General features: G+C 41.8%; 1 protein-coding gene across 2 annotated transcripts in view; it reads left to right on the plus strand.

The window, feature by feature from the left end:
* Window positions 1-12063, plus strand: part of grik2 (glutamate receptor, ionotropic, kainate 2) — a 158737-nt gene that overhangs the window by 79391 nt on the left and 67283 nt on the right. The window lies entirely within an intron of this gene.

The raw sequence follows: 12063 nt of genomic DNA on the forward strand, positions 1-12063 counted from the left end.
ATTGATGAGGTGCGCGCAAAGCGTATTGTCATTACAACGGAAAGCTAGCCATAATAATACGTTTTACACAGTCAATTTCCTTCCCCATCGAGCAGGGTCCTCATGACAACATTTTAAAACCCTAATGGTGAGGTGCACCCATTTTTCCCATCTTTTCGTACTCTTTTAACACCCTCCGTGACGTGCCCCATCTCGAAAACTCCAAACCACTTTGGCTGTAAAGGCAGACGTTTGTGTTTTAAGAGGCGTAGTGGAACCAGGAGGCGGTTGAGGCAGTGGGAGTCATGGGAGAGATTGCAGGGAATACATTCATTCCAGCAAAAGAAAGGAGCGTAAAGCTCCATCTGGAAGATTGCCCCAGGCAGAATCAGACAAACAAACAACAGCCTGGAGGTAGTCCTCTTTGGTTCGACGTATGCAGGCAGCTCGCCTGTCCGTGTCTATTTATGCTTGCCTTCATCTTTCGCCTGGTGTTCTCAGGTATCCAAGCTAATTATGTGGGGAAAGAAACGCACGATCAATTAAAGGCTTTATTTATAATAAACATCTCTGTTGACATGTTCAAAGGTAGCCTGACTATGAGTCATCTCTGGCAAATAAAGTGATTTGAGGCTCCCCCAGCATCATCCCTAAATCCCAGCATGCACCGGGGCTCCCCGTACGCAGGTGGATGATTGACAGGTGAGTGAGAGTTATTTTGTGAGCGCAGCATTCTGGCTGTCACCTTCACTCCTGCTAGGCAGCCAGGGTGCCGTAACGAACTCGTTACCCAGTGCAGAAGCCTGCTATAACACCCACAGCCTAGGCAATTTTATGATTCATTTAGTCCAATAAAGAGCGTTTATTAAAGTTTACTTACTTATCAATAATGGCCTCTCTATTATTGAGCTTTGAGCTGAGGACTGAAGGGGATTGGAGCTGATTGGTAAAGATGGAGATGTAAATGAGAGAAAGAATACGGGATGTAGGCAGCCAGCCCTGGAGATACAGACACAGAGCTTTTTACAGTGTACATAAAAGGTATCTGTAGCTCTTATACCACAACTTGCACTTCCACACCAATTAAAAGCAACAAAATCACTTCTCTGTAGTATATCAGTGTGTGTCCTGGGAATCTATGGCTAATATCTTTATTTACATGGAACTATGTGGATATACCTGTATGTAAATACATATGTCTGTGTGTTCGGGGCAGGCTGGTTTTATAGTGCTCAGAGCTGGAGAGAGATTTGAGAATGAAAAGACGCGGACTCTGGCCTCGGCCTAAGAACTGTGAGCAGTTTCTAATCAGTCATCTAGGAGAACCAAAGGGCCCTGAGGCCCAAACATCACATCACATTAAACACACACTCCACACACACGCACACACACATATGCATGCACACACATATATGCACAAACGGAAAACCAGCTTGGAATAACAGATAACCCTGCCAACATGCATCATCATCCACTTCACTGCTGTCTTAATCTGCTTCTACTCAGCTCAGTAATGAACTTAATTGAGGGGATAAATGACAAATTCCTTCTCTTCTCACCCTCTCTCTCTGTCACTCTCTCTTTCTCTCTCTGCAGTAAGTCTATCACTTACCATAGTTTTATAGACTTTGATAGCGTGTCTGCATATATGACAACATTGCTTATTTCCCCTGATTGTGATTTTAGCAAACAACCTAAAGTTAGAATCTGAGGTTATACACTTTTTGTACAAATAATAACTTCTGAAGCTACGTTGTAAGTGTGTGTGTGTGTTATCATATAAACATTCCACAGTGATCAGTCATAACATTAACACCACCTGCATAATAATCAGTTCTTGTAAAGCCTTGTATGACCACAACAAATCAGACCATTCAAGATGTTAGATCCTGTAAGTGCTGCAAGTTGTGAAAAACTCCATGGATTGCATTAGTGAGCCTTAGTGAGTGTTCATGACCCTGTCACCGGTTCACATGTGGTCCTTTTTTTAACCACTTTTGGTTATCACTTTTGGAATCAACACACAAACATAAAAACAATCAAAGGTGAAATGTTTTATTTGTCATGTAGTTATTGATGTGCCGATTAGATGGTATCTGTAAATAACAACATACCTTTTATTTGTATCAATTTTAATAGTGTTTTATAAAACATAAATGCTGTCATTTTCTTAGGGCATGTACTACTGTTTAAACGTTTACTGAAATCTGCCTTCTAACGGTATTCTTCTGACCAGTATATCAATAACATTAGAGTGACTTCTGCTCCAGAGTGTCCCATTAGTAATGCTGTTGTATAGAATTGATATGAGCTGGGAGGAAGTGGAGCTCAAGCAGTTCATTGTTCATTTTAATTGTTTATCCTTTGTAAAATCACTGATCACTCAGCTGCCAATATGAAAATCTGATATATATGGCAATATATAGGTTTCAGGTCCATGACAGATAGTAGAATATATGAAATTCCCTTACATCCAATATATATACACCCTTAGCAGCAACAACTGCAAACAAGTGTTTGCGATAACTGGCAATGAGTCTTTTACAGCCCTGTGGAGGAATTTTGGCCCACTCATTTTTGCAGAATTATTGTAATTCAACCACATTGGAGTGTTTTCGTGCATGAACTGCCTTTTTATGGTCTTTTATGGTTTTTTTCTTAACTGAGGCAAGTGAGGCCTGTAGTTCTTTAGATGTTGTTGTGGGGTCTTTCGTGACCTCTTGGGTAAGTTGTCGCTGAGCTCTTGGGGTAATTTTGGTTGGCTGGACACTGCTGGGAAGGTTCACCACTGTTCCAATGTTTCTCCATTTGTGGAAAATGGCTCTCATTGTTGTTCGCTGAAGTCCCAAAGGCTTTATAACCTTTTTTCAGACTGATAGATTTCAATTACTATGTATCTCATTTGTTCCTAAATTTCTTTGGATTGCATCGTGAAGTCTTTGAGGAACTTTTGATCTACTTCACTGTGTCAGGCAGGTCATATTTAAGCGATTTCTTCATTGAGAACTGGTGTGGCAGTAATCAGGCCTTGGTGTGGCTAGAGGAATTTCCAAGAAAATGTGATAAACCACAGTTCATTTGTGTTTTAGCAGGGTTATAGCAGAAATGATCATTTTTATAGGACGATGAGAACCCCTCATTACTTTGAATGGAAATAACATTGGACAAAAAGTCCTTTTGGAGTTTTATTTTAAGTCATCCGGCACAATGTAAAAAAGTACTGTACTGTTCAGTGCATGTCAATATATATATATATATATATATATATATACACACACACACACACATGCACACACAATGTAATGTATATGTACATAATATTTTCAAATATATGCCCAATCTCTTACATATGGCCATATATATATATATATATATATATATATATATATATATATATTTATATATATATATATATATTCTTCTTGTGTAGAATAATGACAGCTTCCTTATTTTCTTATATCTTGTTTCCCAAAATCACAACACACACACACACACAGACACACACAGCCATGAGCTGTGATTCCTATAATCAAGCCTTTCACTGTGTGTGAAAGCCTCTGGCAGTGCAAGCCTCAGTGACAGCAGCATTGATGCACAGTGAGCCGAGCTCTCCAGTGGGAAGGCTTCCGTTTGTGTACGACTGGACACTATTGATCAGCCAGTCACTCTGGGCGTGGTATTCAATATATTTGGGAAGCACAGGCATCAGATGTGATTAAAGAAAAGGAGAGCTAGTGTCTGCATGTTGAGCTGCTCTCTGTTCATCAGTGCAAGATTCTCTCTCTCTTTCTCTATCTCTCCCCGTCCTGCAGCTGCTCTATCACCTAATCGCTTGCTGATCACTCTGCGTGAGGAGACGCTTTGTCGCCCTCCAAAGATAGCTCATTTATTCAAACAACAGAACAGCCTAGAATATTAACTTACACCATTTGGCGCATAAACATATTTTTTTTTTCATCTGTTTTCCATTTCTTATCAGGCTTCGCTTTATAATAGAGAGTCCAACACAAGCTGCATGCCAGAACATTTGCATGCACATCAGGTTATGTGGTCTGATGCTCATCGTTCTTTACTTTAAGATGAAATGTTTTTTATTTAGAAATCTGTGTGTGTGTGGATGGTGTAGCATTCGTATCCACCTGTCCTAATATGTCCATACTCTACTCACCGATGCATACTTTCCGAGCTTTGTTGATGGTCAGGAGCAAATCCTGTTCACCCTAAAGAGAAGTTGTTGTGATATTTGCTTAGAGCAGCGCAACTTACTAAACAATTTATTAATTGTTTGTATTAATTGTTATTAATCAATTCATGCTTTGAGACACCCCTAAAGGATATGCATTTCTGGGCAAGCTGAGAAATACAGAACCGTCACTGGGATGGTGGACTGATGCAGTAGATTTAAAGAAGAGCCATCCATTAAAACCATTCACATTCAATAAAGATAATAAATAAACAGTTTTAAAATCCAGATCAACTACCAAGTTGGACTCTGTTGTTGAGGCTGTTTGGAAACAAGCACCAATACATTTTCTTCCACACTAACATTAGCTTGATTACACTCACTCTCAGACACATGCAGCACTGTGCAGGGGTGTAAGGTTTCATTAATGAGCTGTCCATGGAAACTTCCCCACATAACTAAACTATTAATTACATTGATTCTCCAGTTAACCACCTGCTAAAAGGTTCTGTAGGGAACCAAAGTTGTACAAAAGAAACAGAATCACTTGTGACACCTTTGGCACAGATGGGTTAAAGGCCATGCTGCCAAGCTGGACTCTGTTGTTGTATGTTTTTGAAAACTGGCACCAATGAGTTCCTCTAACACACTAACATTAGCTTGATGACACTCTTAGACACACACACACACAGTACTGTGCAGAGCTTTAGCCACCCAAGCACATAATTTTAAACCATTTATATCAGCAATATGAGGATTTCTGCCTGAAAAGGACCATATCACATTAGAACAGAAGGAAACATGAATATAATACAGAATTTCTCATGTTGAAGAAAGTTGAGATCTTGCGAGGCTAGTTTCGAAGAACAAAGATAGGTTCCAGATTTCTGTTAAACCCCCCAGCCAGTGCGTGGATGTGTTTCATCAACAGCTCACCTGAATTAACATAAGCATTGCTTTACTAAACCATGTGTTGGAAGATAGCTGTTGATAATATTAGACAGCAATTTACATATACAACATGGACAAAAGTATTGGGACACCTACTCGTTCCTTGTTTCTTCTGAAATCAGGGGTATTTCAAAAAGAGCTTTTGTTGGGGTATCTGATCAACAGTCCAGGGAAGGCTTTCAACTAGCTTTTGGAGCATTGCTGTGAGGATTTGACTGCATTCAGCATGAAGAGCACTAACCCTAACTAATCCCAAAAGATTTGGATGGAGCATTGTCATTCCGGAGGACACAGTTCCACTGCTCCACAGCTCTGAGTACAAAGCTCCAATTCTGGCCTCTTTTGTCCACGCCTGCCATTAGTTATGGTTCCAATAGATTCATGTTTATCTGCTCCAGGGAGTCCTATTCTATTGGCATTACTTCTTTACAGGGACTAGACAAGCTTTGTTTGTGTGTTTAAGAGAATTTGAGAAATGTATTTCAGCAATGGGTGCAACTTTTTAGAAGGGATGTCCACAAATATTGGACATATAGAGTGCATATAAATAATGTGCATGCAGAATTAAAATAAAATATTATTATTGATTATGTAATTGAGATGAATAATATACTATAAATGTTGGTATCTTGCCAGAATTCTGTAAAGCTTGTCAGTTATCACAACGACTGCTACAAATAAAGTTGGAGTATGCTAGTTACGCATCGAGTGAAAACTCTAAAGATTGAAAGAGTTTTTGATAAAGTTTGAGGTTCAGTGAACAGACACCATCTGCCAATACAATTCTTCATTTCTAATTTCATACAGCAACACACATTAATCTGAAATCTGAACGTGGGCCTACTGTAAATGCTTAGTTTTTTTTGATCACATTGGACAACATTTTCTGTTGTTTTTCTTTCTTTCTTTTAATTCCACTGTGCACAGAGAAATGGCATTTTCACAGAGCCTGTGGCATTCTGAAGTGTTCCTTCTCACTGCTCCCCACTGCACCCACTTTTTCAGGGTGTTTATGTTTCAATCAAAGGAGCCAAAGCAGTGTGACCATGAGCAAGCTGTGCAGCCTCCATCTCACAAATAAATACTGCACTGTTATACAGGCCCAGCCTGGCTACCTATACAGTGAGGCGGCTCTAGGCTCTAGGGAACACTAGCCTAGTTTATGGAACTATAAACTGAAATGCATGTTTTTTGATCGGGGGACTGCGACTTACCCCCATTTCCTAACCTACACAAGCACACATCTTTGTTCGTATAACCCAACAGGGGACAGTAAAATCAGAAAAAAAGAGAAGAACGGTGGGAGGAGGACAGAAGCCTCCAGCTGTGGAAATACAGTATTTATATGAATTATAAGACATTTTAATTGGTGGATAAAGCAGCAAAATCCGTCTTTTGCTTCACGCTTATCTACATTTCAAAACATCAGAGCAGCGTGGATTTGAGTCACTAACTGAAAATACTTCAACATTTAAATAAAGAATTTTGTGCTCTTTGTTTTCTGCAAAATGGACATGAATTTCTGAAGGTATGTCAGACTAAATGCAACCTATTGATTTAGATTAAAAAATGCACTCCAAAGAAAGCCAGATAAATTGCACTGAAATATGTACATTTTATTCCGCCAGCCACTGGATTCCATGATGAGAGTGAAATGAAAATGTGTGGTATCATTTAAATAGCTTCTTTTTTTTAGTATAGCATATAAACAGCTCGAGCTTGAGTGATGCCACTGCCATCCATGAGTAGAGCATAATTAATTGGCATAGTGTAGTGAGTGTTCCTGAAAGTAGAAAGTAGAAGAGAGTGAGAAAACGAGAGTGTGAGAGAGCGAGTGAGAGAACAATATTAACATGGCACCCTAGCCATGACACCTAGTCATGGCTGACTAGGGTTCAGTTCCCCAGCTATGCAATCCCACCATACTACACCATTGAGAGTACTTGGGCTCCTAACACTACATTCACCCAGCTGTGTAACATGATTTTAAAGGTAAGTCACCCTAGATAAGAGCACCAAACAAATGTAAGATGGCCCTCCTTCACACACAATTTAGAAATCCTGTATGTGGATTTGCTCATAAATCCAAAATTTATTTTCCCCACTCTGCTTGTGGCCAGAATGAGCATCTTCCCATTCTGAATAGCCTACAACCTTCAATAACCTCTTTCTTAAACTACTTTGAACCATAACAGCAACCACCACAGCTAAACGCCACACCTAGTGGTGAGTGAACTACAGTTTGTGAAGCATCATTGCAGCAATCATCAAGCAATTGCACTGCCATTCCCAGGCTCTTTGACATCTTTGGATGGAGCAAGGACATGCTTCACATTTCCATATTGGGCTTGCTGAAATAAAACATGGAGGGCCATGACCAGCCTCCACCCGCACTCTCTATATCCGTCTGCTTTTTTTACACTGCAGTTGACAATCGAGGACCTCTGGAAGCTGCTAGTTCAGGCTTCAGCATTTTACCAATTCATAAAAGTGTTGAAATCAATCAGAGCCAAGGAGATTTATTAAATCTCTCACTGCAGGCCGGGAGAGGGAAGCGAGAATGAGGCGTAAAAAAAGAGGAAGGCGTAAAAAAGAGAAAGCATCAGGGGTAATGCTCACATTGGCTGACACAAGGGAAAAGCAGCTTTTAAAGCGTTTAGCTTTAATTTCATTCAGGAGTGACATAATTGATTTTAATGAGATGTTTATAGAGTGAAGTGGCGGTGTTGCTAAATCATTTGCCAGTCTGCCTGTCGGGCTGCGCCGAGCCCTGCGCTGGGGAAAAGAACAGCACACTTCAGCTTATGCAGCCAAAATTCACTAGGATCTGCTGTCTCTCTCTCCCTCCCCCCTCTCTCTCTTCCTCTTCCTCTACATATCTATGGTTGTATGTGGGTCTCACTCTCTTCGCCAACTTGAGCAGCCAAAAATTCTCTCTGTCTCCGTTTCCCTTGCTCAATATTGTTCTCTCACTCGCTCTCTCACGCTCTCTCGCACTCTCTCGTTTTCTCTCGTTTTCTCTCGTTTTCTCACTCTCTTTTACTTTCTCTTAATTGTTTGTCTCCCTCTTCTATCTCTTGTTCTCACCTGCTTCCTCCATGGCTCATTCTCCTTCTTCCACTTTCTCACTGTCTTTTTCACTACCATTGCTCTCTTTCTCGCTCTCTCACTTGCTGTATTTCTGTCCTCCCTTGATTCTCTCTTTCCCCCTTTTCTCTCACTTGCTCTCTCACTCTCCATCTCTGCATCTCCTACTTCTCTTTTTCTATCCTTTCTCTTTTTTTTCTCTCTCATTTGCTCTCACTCTCTTTTTATCTCTGTCTTTCTCATTCTCTCTCTCTCTCATACTCACTTTGTCTCTCACACATTCTCTTTCTTTCTTTGGCAAGCTGCCACTAAGGCCCTTTCCTGTAGGGATTGCTGTCCACCGCTCCGGGCAGGTGTGCTCACTGTCACTGTGTGTGTTTGCTTACTAGTGTGTATCTCTCTTTATCTCTCTTTCTCTTTCTCTCTCTCTCTCTCTCTCTCTCTCTCTCTCTCTCTCTCTCTCTCTCTCTCTCTCTCTCTCATTCTTTCCTCTTTACGCCACTTACTCTCTGGGTCTCTGTCACCCCCTCACTTGCTCTCTCTCTCCTTTAACAATAGGTAATAAATATCAATGATAACCATAATAATCAGTAAAGTAAAATAAATGAAATGATAATCATTATTTAGTGAACATTGTAAATAATGATAGCTAACAATATTTTCATTCTTATTTACAATAGATTTGTAGGAGTGGGTGTGGTTTGGTATAGCATGGGTGGAGTGTACGTATCTGCCTCACTCCTCATGTTCTCTCCCTTTCTCTCACTTGTCTTCTCTCTCTCTCTCTCTCTCTCTCTCTCTCTCTCTCTCTCTCTCTCTCTGTGTCTCTTTCTCTCTCTGTTATACACACTCACACTGTCTACCACGCTTCCTCTTGCCATCACTATAAAGTGCCTTTAACTAAATGTTTTCTGGAAAGAGATGCTGTAAGTGTAAATTTGGACTTTGTAGTGCTTCCTGTTTTACATATGGTTGTGTGTGTGTGTGTATAGTGTAGTGTAAAGACTCGATTCTGTAGAGCTCTGTCTGTTCTCTTGCTGTTCTCAGCTGACTGCTGGCTGAATGTGAGTTTTCACTGTAGCGTTAGCCAGGCTGGTGGATCCGTAGGACTTTGATGAAATTCTGAACACAACAAAGCTCGCCTCCCAGAAGAGAATTCCATGCACCTTGGTGGGCTTTGATTCTGCACACCCTGGCTCTGCCGGGCAGTAGACACACACACACACACACACACACACACACACACACACACACACACATACTCAGACACAGGAGAGAATAGCATTGTGTTCAGTATTCAGGAGCAGACCTTGTCTCCTGCTCCTCTGGTGTTATTACTTATTTATTATTCATGATGCGCGTGTGGCGCTCATCGACTCTGCGCCGTGACTGAGTGTGACGTGCGCTCGCTGCAAATGGGCGGCGATGACGCCCCGGAGAGCTGCCACCATCTCCTCTGACAGTCCGACAGACGCCTGTCTGCTGGGACACTTTGGTGAGTCTGGTCATGCAGTGGTCAGGGTCGGAGTGAATTAGGGGTGAGTGTAGAAAGTGGGGTGTATACGTAGAGTGAAGTCATGGCATGTCTGCCTCTGACAGCGCCTTCCCCATGTCCTCGGACCACCAGCTGCCACTTTGCGCTCCAAACCAGCTCTGATTGATTGACAGGCCAGGCGCTGCGAACAAATGATTATGAAGCTGTGCGCTGTGTTAGTGAGAGGGTGATTGACAGCTCTTCCACATCCTCCCACTCGCACAAACATACACACACACATACATACACACACATGTGCTCACGGAGCTCACCTCCAGTGTTCCTGCCCAGCAGCTGGTGGCCAGAACATTCCTTCCCCCTTTGCCTGGCCCAGAGGTGAGCGCTCAGCCCCTGCAGCACTTTCACACCCTTTCTCTTTCATCAACACTCTCTCACGGGCAGATTATTAATATCACACTCTCTCTTCCCACCCCCGGCCATCAGGGAGCCTTGTCAGAGGCGGCACTGGCATGCTGGGTGTGAGGAGACTCTTTATCTGCCCATTTCAATAGGCTCCTGGTATACAGTACCTGCCTCAGCTTTTGTAGCTCCACCACACTGCAAGAATGGCCTTTTAGGAGTGAGGATTGTTTGCTGTGACCACAAAAGATGTGTCATCATTGAAAATATCTCTGTTATTATATGTTTTTTGCTTGGTGTTGCCATGGCACAGACCATTCCCTTGCTGCAAAATGATGGTGTGTGAGCTCATTTTGGCTTTGTTGCAAGAAAAAAATGTACCCCCAAAATGGTAACTCTAAAAACTAAACTAAAAACTGTCAGTGGGGAGCTACCTACTTCACCACTGGGGTGGTGCCCTTAAAGGTATGTTTTCAGTACAGTGCACTTTCCATTACACTGCACTGCTCTACCTTTAATGAAAACAATTGGACTTTATGGAGAATTCATCTTTGCTTTCAGTCGGTAGTGTAGTTTGGGTCACCCCTAAAGGACACGCATTTCTGGACAAGCTGATGGATACAGAACCATCACTGAAAGTGAAAGAGGCATGTGTACTGTCGCTGTAGAGCAATATTACCAAATTTTACACAAATACAGCTCTGGTAACGCATACACTAGGTTACACAGGTCTAGTGAGTGTTGTCCTGCTTGCTTTGCCAGAGTTACGCAGTGCAGTTAGCAATGTGCCAAGTTCGGATTAGCAATGATATAGACCGTATTTTTCATATTTCAAGTCAGTGGAGCATCACAAGAATTTTGAAGCTGTTTATTTATTTATTTATTTGTTTGTTTGTTTTTATTTGTTTGTACCAGCGCTAGCAATGCTCCCGACACTAGAAAGGAAAGAACTTAACACATGTTTCCTCCGATACACTTGAAGCCTTTTTAAACACCAGCCAGCCAACACCGCTTAAGAGTGAGGGGAGAGAGTGCCATCTACTCATCTGGAGAGAGCAGAGCCAATTGTGCTTTCTATGATTCTCGCTGCTGATGACAAAACGACATGGCTCGTGATTCGAATTCATGATGCCTGGCCATAGTGGTAGCGCATTAGACCGCTGAGCCATTTGATGCCCAATGGAGCTGTTATTTTCAAGTAAAAATGTTACATAGTGTTGCTTTGAATACCATTAATGCAAAGGATCTTCACAGTAGCTTTTTTATCTGCAAGTTTAAATTTAGATGTATGTTGGGAGCTGCCTAGTGGTGCAACCATCTAAAACCAAATTACTGAAAGCTTAGTCCATCATCTTGTGGGTTCAGATTGACTCTTTGTATTTTGTACATGGCTGAGTGGTGATGTGTTTGAAGCTTCTACTTGGGAAAGCAGTTTGCTCTAAATGATGGGGCTAGCCAAAGACACTGATCACGGAGTTCTGCTGGACTACCTGTAATTTTCAGCCATGCTGATTTCTCTTTGACTGATATCAGCACACACACACAAACATCCCCCAAGAGATTCCTCCATATTATTACAGCTGACCTGTCTTTAGTCCTAACCTTGCAGACAGATAATCAGAGAGAAAAGCTGGAAAATGACAGGTTTAGCCATGATTTATTCAACAGGACAGCGATTTCCGACGCACCCCCCCAGGCACGATTTCCATACCAACAAATGCTGAGAGCTGTTGTGATTGCTTTTCAATCATCCGAGACAAACACTAATTAGATTTTTTTCCCTTTTTGGCCTGTGGAAGGAGAGGTTTCTGATATTGGAAGCATGCAAGGCTGCCTGGCAGTCAACCGTCACACACTTTCACCCATGCCTCTTGCCCATCTGTTAATGCCATTGTTTTCCTTTGAGCCACCAGCAACAGTTGGGCTGTTTTGTGCAGTCTTGGTTAACATGCCCTAACAGGTAGTGACT

This window comes from Salminus brasiliensis, chromosome 5 (genome assembly GCF_030463535.1).
Source record: "Salminus brasiliensis chromosome 5, fSalBra1.hap2, whole genome shotgun sequence".
Lineage (NCBI taxonomy): Eukaryota > Metazoa > Chordata > Actinopteri > Characiformes > Bryconidae > Salminus > Salminus brasiliensis.